This window comes from Vidua chalybeata, chromosome 2 (genome assembly GCF_026979565.1).
Source record: "Vidua chalybeata isolate OUT-0048 chromosome 2, bVidCha1 merged haplotype, whole genome shotgun sequence".
Taxonomy (NCBI): Eukaryota; Metazoa; Chordata; class Aves; order Passeriformes; family Viduidae; genus Vidua; species Vidua chalybeata.
This window is the reverse complement of record NC_071531.1, coordinates 114,221,804-114,234,577: the sequence shown is the minus strand read 5'-3', so window position 1 is coordinate 114,234,577 and position 12,774 is coordinate 114,221,804.

Here is a 12,774-nt window from a genome sequence, read left to right as displayed (position 1 = left end):
GACTCAACCTGGGGATATTAATTGAATTTACCACTAAAAAAATTAGAGTAGGATAATGAGAAGTGAAGTAAATCTTAAAGACAATGCTATGCAATAAAAGCTTTGTCAATAATTATTTAAATCCTCAAGCTAGACAGCATTTTCTTCAAAATTTATTCTAAAATGTGAAATGCTGGAGTTTCTACTAAAAATAACTGCACAGCCATTTCTCCCCAACAAAAAAAACCAAAAAAATTTCAGCAAGGACCCCTAAACAACCCTGGCAACCTGGTGGTACTTGGAGACTCCAATTTTCCTACTGGTATTTTATGGGGAAAGAAGGAGTGAACCTGAGCCAAGTTTTAAATGCTGATAATAAACCACTCCCTTTCCCCCTGTGCCCTTCTTCCTTGGAAAGAAAAGGCTGTATAAAAACTTTCTCCTAGGTTTCATTTGTTCTTGAACTCGTTATTGATCTCACACCAATTTTGACTCAGTCCATTTGACTAACTTGAACAGAATTGCTCTTGACTGAGGGCAGTGGAGAGCTGGAGACCAGAGTTATCACCAGTGAGTTAAGGATAATTACTCATTCTCTTTTCAATGGGCTGCAGTTAATGCCCAAGTTAATCTGCTACATGGCATGCCTATTATTTTTGCTTTTTTTTTTTTTTCTTTTACTTTCTGTGTTTTGAGATGAGTTAAAGCAGTAAAATAATTTCCTCATGCATCTCATAGTACAGATAGATGTGGCCATTTTGGCCAACTTGTTATGAAAGGTTCTTAGGACACTGAAATAAGACATTCTTCAAGTACATGTTTATTTTCTGGTATAGGGATGGAGTTCCAGTTAATGCTGAATGAAGCCATTTTTTGAGTTGATTGTTGTGCTCACAGGAGTCTTTGTTTACCAACCCTAATTTGTTTTATTGCTGTACGGTGTGATGTGTGAGTAGGTGATAATTCAGCACTCATGATTTCCTTCTGACCAGTCAAGTATTCTTTGTTTGCTGTTGTTAGAGAGGTGAAAATGTGGAGCAGCCTTGGGAAGATTTTCCAGTGCTGAACTCTGTGAACATCTTTCCACACATCTTGGGGACTTGGGTTTCCATTAATTATTTTTCCAGACAGCAAGTTGCTTTCAGAAGTATTCATGAGGGAAAACACTTCATTTTTAGAATAATATAGAAGAAAATGTGTGGAATTTCAGCAAGTCCCCATATATAAAATGCTTGGATATGGAAAAGTGTGATCTATTTTTCAAGTTCATGTGGAATGTCAATGACTGAATTGCAAATATAACCCCACTAATGGACAAACCCCACATATTTTGTATGGGCTGCTTCAAGCATTGCCTTGTGTTTACTTGTGAAGTAAACACAAAGAAAAGCAGTGAGATAGCTCTTTACCCATGCCACTTAAATTAAAAGTGAATAACCAACTTCTTCAGCCCCCAAAACACCGTCTTGTTTCCCTCTATACCTGACAAGGCCATTGATTTTGACCCTTCTTGCAGTTGCCATCAGCCTTGTTGATGTTTGTGTCTCAGAAATGATTTGATGTGTGGAGGTGATGTGTTCTGGAGTCTGTGAAACACAGTGTCTTTCTTTTCAAGGGATAGAGATTTACACAACCTTATTTTCCCAAACATCATTCCATACTATGTGGATTTCTTGGTGTAAGTGTAAAGCCCCTGTTTCCCACCATGTACTGCAGTTTGATATTTGCAGTGATTGGGAGTTAATGAGAAGGGAGCTGAAATTCAAGATTCACTCTTGTTCTGTGATTGGTTGACTTGGAGCTGCTGGTTAATTGAGAGGTCCTGATTTGTATTAAATGTCACAGCTAGGAAGAGGGAGCACAATAAATATCATAAGTTCATCTAATAGTGGGAATGGAAAGTGATCTAACAGTATTTAAAATGTCTTGCACACTCATATTCAAAACAGCATGAATAAATTATTGCCACATCCATGTGCTGTTGGGAAGAGAGATGAAATTTAATTGTTGTATCAGGAATAAATTAGAAAAGAGTGGTTTATTCTTCATGGATAGGGAACTGCCATGGTGGGCATGTGTTTGAATTCTTTTCAGTGCTGAATCTCTGTTAGATTTGCATTTGTGGTGCAGGGCTCCCTTCAGCTGACCCGTGAGCATGCAGATTTAAACTGTGATAGTAACCAGAGCCTCAAAAGCCTTCTTGTGCCCTGGAAACACGCTGCTCTGTTTTGTAAATAATTTTAATTCTTTAGATAGTTCTCGAATTTTAGAAAGCTCTGGTATTATTTATGTGAGGCATGAATTTGTCCTCACTGGAATTCTCTCACCTTCCTTTATTTGAAATTTCCTGGTGATCCTGTTTCACTGGCAGCAGCAGAACTGCCAATATAGACAGGGAATTTCTTGTCCTTGAATGTTCTGTGAGCAGAAGACAGTGGATGACACAGCTGCTAAAGCTTTGCACCTTTATGTTGACCATTATATACAATTAGAAATGGATTTGTAGGGACCAACTCTTGTCTGGATGTGTGGATAAAGTTATGACAGACAACACTGCTTCTGCCAGGGCATGGGAATGACAAAGGCTGGGGGAAGTAATGCATTACCAGGAGTGTTCAGCCTCACAGGGAGGAAATGCAGAAAGTACAAGAGTTCCCATTCCAGCTAATGCAGATTTTTCCATCAGTTCCTCACACACAGTGCAAGTTATTTTTTTTCAAGTTTTCATATAGCCATGGTGATGCTAAATTATTGTTGTCACCATCATGCATCCACATGGATAGGTAGGCTCCATAGCTGCATTTCATGTCTCATTTAGACAAAAGCATTTGACTGATGTATTTAATATATTTCACAATGCCAAAACAAGCTGCCGCTTTTGTGTTGTCCTTTGAGGCAAAGTGGAAGAATTTTAAGACTACCTGGAAGCAAATTGTGGTGAGGTGCATTTTGGTCTCTTCTTGAAATTAGCAAACAGCAGGACAAGAGGGAATGGCCTCAAGATTGCTCTGATTGGTGGTGAGAGAAAACTTCACTGAAAAGCTTGCCAAAACCTGGGAAGGGCTGCCCAGGAACTGCCCTGAGTCCCCATGCTGCAGGGATTGAAAAGAATTTTGGATGGGGTGCTCAGGGAATGGTTCAGTGCTGGCCTGGGCAGCGTGAGGTGAATGGTTGCACTCGATGATCTCAGGAGTCTTTTCAAACCTAAACCATTCTATGACTCTGTGAAATTAAGTAAATTAAACTTTCATATGGAGGGCTCAATTTATGGAGGGCTGGAAAAATGAAAGCTCAGCAAGACCAAAGCTTTCAACCAAGATCAAGCCTTGTGCCTCCACTAGAAGGATGGCTGTTCAAAAATGGTGATATAAAATAGAATCTATGATGTCGTTTTATGAACCTTTAGTGTTTTAATATTGAGGGTGTACCTGAGTTAGATTTTACATATTTTCTTTTAAAACAGAGTAGCTAGAAATGCAATAAATAAATAAACAGACAAACCAGTCATCTGATTTTATTTATTTTTAACTCCCAATATCAGGAAATTAAAATAAACCTCTGTTCTGATGTTGTGTGTCAGCAGCAATGGGCATAAGACCTAAAAGTGAAGGAATGGTTTTCTTTTGCTTATGTACAGTAAGTTTGGGTTATATTTGAAGGTTGTTTGTTAGGAGAGCTGAATCCTTCCTCCAAATATTTATATTCACAGACTAAATTATGCTGTATTCTAGTTGGAGACCTGGTCCTAGTTGGAAATAGCAATGAAGAAGTTTGCTATTGAATATCAACCCCATTTTTGGTCAAGATATGACATGTGAATTTTATACCTATTAAATGAAGCTGCTGATTTCTGCCCAAACTCCGATTTTTTGCATCTGGATGTGTAGCCAGGAAAGAACAATTTCTGTCATTTGGGCAAAATGGTGATAAAAATTTTCCTTAGGTAAGAAGTGGTAAAGACCATGAAGTGTTATATTTGCCATTACTATCTACTTTTGCAGCTAAATATTGAAGTAAAACTCACTGCGCTACCCTCAAAGCATATTCAAAGGGCCAGCAAATAAAAGAGAAAGCAATGTAATAATTTGTCAAAGGAATTTAATCCAGCAGCATTTCTGTATTATGCCATCCTTGTACTTGCATTCAGCAAATCTTTTTTTAAAGGCTGAACAGCATGAGACAGCTTTTACTCCAGAGGAACACTAATTGGTGATTTGAGAGAAATGTTAAGTATTTCCTCCATTCCATAGTTCTATTTTTCTGCTTCTGCAGTAAAAGCTTAAGGAGGGGATACCTGACAAAGGAGGAACCCACAGTTAGTAAACGCTTCACTGCTGGTATGTCTGTCAGGAAATTAGATCAATGAAAATTAATTCACTCCTATAACAGTAATCTCCTCACTTAATGTCTTCATCTAACATGAGGGTGCCTTCTCCCCTGCCTGCTTTGAGAGCAGTAAATCAGTTGAGCTCTCTATTCCAGACAGTGCTACAGAGGTCCTTAAATTCTCAGAATGATATGGTAACATTTTCCTTTCCTCTTTGGTATTTTTTCTGGGGCTGAAAGATCTCATGTGCTCAGGAAGGAGTTGTGATTCTGTGGCCATCTTGGTGCAGAAAGCACGTTGAAGATTTTTCAAATAAACTGCTGCTGTTTGAGCCAAAAGAGGCTGTTTCTTCATTTTTTTTTTCTGCCATAAGCTGTGCTTTAAGTCACCCCATGGTTCTCCCCTTTTACCCCATGTGGCACAGCAGGGCTGTTTAGCAAGACTTGTCCCCTTCTGTGAACATAAAAGTAATGAGAGGGGAGAGGGAATATTTCATGCTGTGCTTCACTTTCTGAGCAACATTAGGACAAGTGTTGTGTTGGTTACTGTGACTGCCTTTCTTCTCCAGCCACTGCTTTCTCTTCGACGAGATGGCAACAACATCCTGGGGCTGGAATTGTGGTTTTATCACCTGCTCAATGGGACAGCTCTTCTTTCTGAAATCTGTGGGGGTGCAAGGCCTTTTCCTTTTGTACAAAACTAGGGGACAGTGATATGACAATATCTAAGGCTTGATGTAAAGTAATGAATGGTATTCATATGGCCTCCAGCCATATTTTTCTTCAGCTCTCCATCATTTTCTTAAGGACTTTCAAGAACTGCTTTTAGCTGTTATTAAAGCCTGAAGAAACGGAGAGGATTCAGGGAAGTGACTCTTTGCTGCACAAGTTTTCCATGCTCAATAATTAGTGCTGTAACTGGTGCACTTGGAAGGCTGGGAAAAGGAGATTGCCCAGGAAAATGGAACATCCAGATCATTTCCAAACACTGTGGGTACTGTTTTGCAAGAACTGTTTGGGAACTGGGCATCAGATGTTTTCTTCCAACTCAGTAAAAATGGTAGGGATTATGATTAAGTGTTGACATTTCTGCTCCTCAATTACTGTTTTCTCCTAAGCTATCTTGGTGTTATTTGGCTGTGCTGACCTATAGGGCTTTCTTAACCTTTCTGTAAACTCAACTGCCAGTCACAGGCTGGATATAATTACTCTTTGGTGCTGAAACAGACCTTTTCTCCAACTTTGAAGGCTGAAAGATTGCCTCAGGTATTTAGTTAACTGGCTGAACTTTTTTAATTGGTACAAACTGTCTGTAAAAACTTCTGTTTGCCCGCCACGCAACAGCTTTGCTATTTTAAGTTTATACACTCATTCTGATTATATTCACTGATACAGGATATCAGTATATGATCAATGAAGCATGGCAAGATTCTGAAACATCCCTGGGGGCCATCAAGCCAGAATTAAACACTAATAAGTAAATTGGTATCAGTTAATCTAAAACTTATAAGATAGATTGGCCGAGTTAATGCTTACAATTGGATTATCTTTTAAATACTGTTGTAAAGTTTATTTCCCCTTACTAGTTCACATGAAAACTGCATTAAGGAGTTCTCTATTAGTTTTGGAGTTACGTGATAAAACTGAAAAAGGAAATGTAACTAAGGATTATATGAGGTACAAAATAATAACACTGTTTTCCTTAAATAATGTGTGTGCTTATATAACAAACTTATTTCAATTAGATGGCATTCTGTCCCCCCCAAAAAAATTGCAGTCAGCATTTGTTGATCAGTTCAAATGAACAGAATCCAGTAATTTTAAAGGTTAGGAACTTTGTCCAGATTGATAAAGACTCAACAAATGCTTATGAAAAATAAAAGGAAGGCAAAGCCATACCAGTGCCCATCACAAGGGGAGCTTTAGATGTCTAAAACATTCTTTTGTTGTATCTGCTTTGAATTGAATACCACCATACTTTCTCAGAAAACTTATTTTGCTTTTCTAAACAGTTAAATTCTCATTAGGAAGGATCTAATCATATGGCTCTGGTATTCAGAACTAACCTAATCCATAGAAATGTCTGGGTTATGCTTCTGCTCAGAAAATCCATCATTCTTCTTAAGAGGAATTCTGGCTGTCTCAATAAGAGAATGGCTTGTGGCTTACAGGATTGAATGTGTGATTTAATTCACAGGTCATTCATAGACAAGTTCTGCTGATGGGGCAGGTTCCTTAAGTGCTCCTTACTCTCATTTAATTTCCTTTCTGTAAGGTGGATTTTTGCACTCTGCTCTCTTCCCCCATCTTTATTTTGTCCATTTAGGTTCAAACTGATCTTGTGTTTACTGGCTGTCTTTCCTGTCCCAAAGACAGACTTGTTGAAGAATTATTCTGGAATGGGCTGAAATCTGGGTGGAAGGAGTCAAGGGGCTGCCCATCACGATGTCAGTCTGTCATTGCAGCCCTCATGCAGGAACTTGAACACCTCTGGGTTTCTTCTCCATGAGGGCACTCATCCCATGGCTGAGGTGATGCTTCCAAGTGTCCCAAATCTCCAGTTTTTTTTATGTAGTTAAAACTATCGTGATGGGTTGGCAAGGCAGTGTTTTCCTGGCTTCACATCTCAGTGTTCCTGCATATCAACTCCTCTCTGCATGTCCTTACAGTGAGTGGCAGCTCTGGAGCACTTTTTCCTCACACAAGCAGTTATTTTTTCATTCAAAATGTCTGAAAGCTCAGCTTTTTGCAACCAGAAAGTGCAGACCCTTTAGGACTATGTGATGTACTCAGGATCTGAGAGCAGACTATCTTAAACCCCAGCTACCAAGAATGAGGGCAACATTTAGTTTTGACTTTTGAATTATTCACGAGATATTTTTATTTTTATGTTTTGTATACCTACACATATATTTATATCCATAGTGTGTGTACACACACCAACACAAAGATGTTTACTTTGCAATCTTTTTGCTGCAAGTAAATATTACTGGTTTTGTGAAAGGTGTCATGGACTGACTGACTCCTGTTTTCCCCTGAGAAGCAGTGGAGCAGTTTCAGGTGCTGAATTACCTTCAGAAGCAGTACATGAATTTCAAGAGGATTAAAAACTCAATCAGAAGAGACAGTTAGGCAGGCACTTGACAAGACTTGTAGGAAAAAAAAAAACAACACCTATAATCCCAACAGAAACTGCTGTAAGATTTCTATCAAACTAATATTTATCACAAAAAGCTTTCTTTCACTGGATATTTTGGCTAGCCTTACATATTCAAGTTCATGTAAGTGTTTTAATACTTTGATCCATTTACAGCTCTAAAGCAGCTTGACATGACTGGGCTATTTTTTTATTCCTCACATTATAAAGTGCATTTGTATAGAAAATTTATGAGTTGCTGGTTATACACCTGCATACGTTTTTTCCTTCAGTAGATGTAGCAAAAAGGAATAAAAATAGAAAAAGATATGGTTGAGAGAATGAAAGCAAGACTTAAATGAAAGCTTGCATACAGAAAGTAGAAGAAACAAATATGATTACAAAAATGGTTTATGTGTTGATGATAGCTTAGAGAAATTAAACTACTGCAGGACAGAATGGTTACAGGAACTGAGAGTGCTTTTAATCTGCTAAACTCTGGATCACTGGCTCTGGCTCACCTTGGGCTGTAATAGTAGAAAGTATTTAATGGATGACTAATGAAGTGTCAGCTGTACCAGCCCATTCCTCACAGGGGAGGGGTTTATGGCTGCAGCCACTGCATTTGGCTTTCTAGACAATGCAGAAAATAGTGGTTTGTGTCTTGACTTTTAAATTTTTATTATTATTTGATTTGGTTGTACTGTGAGTATTCCTAGGGCATGCACGCTGCCCATCCATGGGACCAAAACTCTGTGGGTTTTGCTGTGCTGTCAGAGGTGACAGGCAGGTGAAAACATGCCAGGGAGCAGCAGTGGCAGGTGAACCTGGCCAGGCTGCAGGCAGGGGCAGTGCTCTCACTGGGCACAGACCTGCAGGACACTGAGGTGATGGCAGGGCTGCAGTGGCACTGAGCTGCTTCGGGCAGTGGGTGTGTTCCTTCCAGATCATCCCCAAAAACGCAGTGGATGCAGTGAGTCAGGATCAGGAAGGCACAAGACCTGCCTAGGCACAGACTTGCCCATGGTGCAGCTCAGGCAAAGAGCAAGGCTCACTCACTGGGAATGCAAGGAAAGGGGAATGAGGAAGGCTGGGAGTATCTCCAACATTCTGCTTGAGGAAGGGTTTGAAATGTGGGAGAGCAAAGCCTCCGGGTCTTTTTGTAAAGGCAATTTTAGTAGCCCACAAATATGAGGCATCCACGCAGGCTGAATTTCTCCCATCAATCCAGAGTTCATCCTTTGATATTAAGTGCTAACAGAAGCGTTAAAATCCAGTGGTTTTCACTGGGAGCAACACATGGGCACTCCCAGTGACCTAAACAAGTCCCATAGCCCAACAGCTCTGTGGTTACTGCATGCCCCACGGTTCCTCTGCTGTCAGCAGCCCCTCACTTCAGCTACTTGCTATCTCCTTGAAAATTCAGGATGAGATCTCCATGGTAGGAGGAAGGGATTTATTTTCATCACCTGCTTTTTATATTTTGGTCTCCACGCTTCACTCCCTGCCAAGTCCCTCATGCTCGAGTGGAGCTCTTCCTAGCAATTCGCAGAGCCACTTCATTACTGTCCTTTGAAAACGTCTTTGTAACTCCTACGCCGCGCGACAGTTGTTGGGCAGCACTTTGAGAGCAGCTCTGATGAAGTGCTGGGAGCGGGGTCTGTCACGCTGACCAGCCCTGCCTGTCACCCAGCCGTGTCCCCAAGCCCTGGCGCACAGATGGGGCCGTTCCTGCGCGGCTCCGCGCGCTCGCGCTCCCGCGCGTCTTTTGCCACCTCATAATTGAGCTTTCACTGGGTTTTCTTGCTGTGCTGAGGCTTTTTTGGCCAAGTGCCACATCTTTCTTGGCAGTACCGCTGACCAGACAAAGCCATGAGTGCCCGTACATATTTTTTTTTTCCCTTTTGTGGCCGCTCTGAGGTTGTTTTCTTCTCCCGGATGAACAATGAGGATGTTGTGTGACTGCCTGTTGGGTGTTGTCAGTGCAGCAGAAGGATGAATGCCCCTGATCCAAGCTGTGCCTGGGAAGCCCATGTGCTGGATCTGGCCCTCCCAGCTCGTCTCCTGTGAGCTGCCAGGTGGCTGTGCTGGTGCTGAGCGGTGCCTGCAGCAATGAGGGGATGAGGGAAATGTGGCTGGTCCAGGATGCACCAGGAGAACCACTCCGGTGGTCTGGAGCTCTGTCCCAGCCAGGCCCCGCTGCCTGACTGTGTTCTCACCTGATCTTTGCAAAAGAGGAACCTGCCTCTTCTTTTAAAGGGATGCATGGCTGAAATAAATAGTAAATTGTGAGACTAATTCTTGCCCAGCTGTTGGGAGGCTGAGCAAGGGCTTTGGCCATTGCTGTGCACAAAGGATACAGTAAATCCAACCTCCTGCAAAGCTCTGGGCAGCATGAATTACCTAGGGCATTGCTTACCAAGGCCCTTGGCAAATTTCTTCCCCTCTGGTTAGCAGGAGGCACTTGTTGTTACCCTGAAGAAATAGAGGGTATCAGGGATCTGCAGCTGCACCAGATGGACCCAGTGAAAATAGCAATGCTTGTCTGGGAGTTGCAAAGGGGAGTTGAAAGTGATGCACAGGACAAAGATATTTCCATTCAGAAGTGTCAGATAACAGAGAGTGTTCCCAGCAGTTTCTCCAGAGCACTCGGATGAGTTCGAAAAACTTTTCCCAGTTTTCTGTAAATGAATTGCTGGGGCAAAATCTCCCTCCACTTAAAATTAGGTGTTAAAGCTGGGTAAGCATTTGCTTTTGCTCTCTGAGGCTGTCCTGGTGCTACAGGGGATGGCAACACCGTTCCCCTGGGGAAGGAGGGACATCCTTGTGAGCTGGCAGGGAGGCACCTGGAAAAGGGATCCAGCTGCTGGCAGCAGGGACAGGCAGGATCCCTGCTGAGCACCCCTGCATTTCAGATTGCAGAGGAAAATGGCAGATTTCACCCCAAAGCCCAACCCTATAAGGTTTTGTAGCAGAACTGCCTGGTGCAGAGTGAGGTATCTCAGCTCTGTGAGCAAAGGTACACCTGATGCCTTAGAGCTGGGGGAACAGGCTGTTCCTGCAGCAAACCAGAGTGGGGAAAGAGGCTGGGAAAGGTGTGAGAGGTTAAACAGTACCTGTGACTTGGTTAGCCTGGGAAAACCAGCCCCAGCTCAGGGTTTCTTGGGCTGTTCAGTCCTAGGTGGCAGGTGGTTAATTAATTAATTAACAACACAGCTCCAGGCACTCTGGGTTGGCCCTTCTCAAAAGAAAGCATGGTCCTGCATCAGAAATTTCTATTTCCATAGCCCGGCCAGTTTCTGCACAGGCCACCAGAGGCCAGTGTTAGTTGTCCCAACTCTGAGTATCCGTGTGTGTCTCCTTTATTTTGTGTTTCTCTAATGCCGAGGATGAAGAGGTCCTGCCTTGCAAAGGCACATCAGTATAAAATCAGATGTAGAGTAATCCAGTAATAGTCCTTTGTGCTCTGAGAGACCTCTGTAAGGAGGCTGTAAGGAGACTAGCAGGGCACCAATTCCCCAAAAAAACCCCTTTTAACAGTATATATAAATTCAGATCTCAGCAATATGAGGTGGCAGTAGCAGTGGGTTTCTCTGAGGTGTATTGTGTATCTGCCTAATGAATGCTTTTCTTTGTGAGCAGTGATCTTTTTCTCCCTTCATCCTCACTATTCCCTGTTGGATGTGATAAGAGGTATTATAAATAAGTGAGCATGATGTAGCCTTTTTCCATTTTAAGAAGGCTAATTGCTTCCTGATAATTTGATTCCAAGTGAACGAAATAAAAGCTTCTAGATTTTGGAGACATAGATATGAAAGCAGGAAAGGATCACTTTCAGCTGTTTTACTTCATCTTGACCTAAAATGCAGTTGGATTTAATAACTTTTTTTTATCAAGCCCAGTGAACAATGACTGTAGCACAGCACCTCTTTTAGGGAGAAAGTTAAATCTTGCAGTCTTGATTAAAAATCTTCTGTTGAAGAATAATTTTTATCTCTCTTGAACAATGTCTGTATAATTACTGTTTTTGAAATACAGGAAAGCTTGAGCCTTTTCCAAAAATGTTTAGAAGCATGTTATTTGTCTATTTCTTTTTCAATCACCAAAAATCTCTTTCTGATCTCTCTTTGATCTCTTTGATGCTCTTTATTTAGGTTGGGGCTGGTTAAAGCAATGTATGATTATCTCCAGATATAAAAGATGAATCAAGACATCTCAATATTAGATCTCTATTTAGGACATGTAATGATGCAGCACTCAAGATCCTATAAAGTTGAGTGATTCAGCAAAGGGACTTGTGTCACAGCTGTGGTTTCAAGGCTGTTTTGGGGTGGTGGATCACGATTCTTGCTCCTCCCTGTGTGCTCCAGTCCCCTCCTAGAGGTAAATGTGGGTCTTTGGATGCAGGCAGACATGTCCCCAGACTGAATGGAGCTGTGGGATTTCCCCTCAGATCTCTGTGTGTGCTTGGTCCTTCCTGGGTCAGGTCCTGTGTGCCAGCCCTGTAACCCTGCCCCTGTCCCAGCTGAGCCCTGCATGAATCAGAAAAGAAAGAAATAAAGGGCGGCCCCCAAACCTTACGCATACAAAGAGAGAGGAGAAAGTTTGATTAAAAAAAAGGCATAAATTCCCAGAAAACTGACATTAATTTTAGAGTAGCTCATTGCTCATATTCATTACATTAAAATATTGATGCCATCACTGAGATCACCTCCAGTCTGTGCATCATATTTTCTCAGGGTATTGACAGGGAAACCTAATTGAGCAAGCATTAGAGGTAGGAATTGAGAGTGGGAGAAAGAGGAGCTCAGCTGAACGTGGCATGATTCACAAGGACTCCTCCCCAGCCATTAATCTGTGGTGTGTCTGCAATAGTGTATCCATAATTAAATGTGGAAGGGATGAGTTAGTGCCAAAGGGATGTTGCTCACAGGCAGGGAAGGAGCCCCAGAATAATCATTGTTGCAGTAGTGCTTGCTTTCTTTTAATATTTAGATGCCACCTTAAGAGAAGTAAATCTTGAAGCTATCTTGTTAAATCTCAAATGGTGTTATTGCACTCACCTGGTATGGAACTACTTGAATTCTCAGCTTCAGGGATAAACCCACAGTTTTTCTCACACTTGATCTGTAACAAGTTAAAAGGTTTGGTGCCAAGTGTTTCTGCAAAAGTTGCTCAAACTGGTGGTTGAAAATGAGCGTACTGGGACTCATAATGAATTTTAATCAGTGTTTTTATCTTTGTTCTAAAGCATTTGAAAGTCTTCTCATACTGTTTCCTCAAGGTTCAGTTGCACAGATTTTTTTTTTTTTTTTTGTGAAATTTGAGCAGAT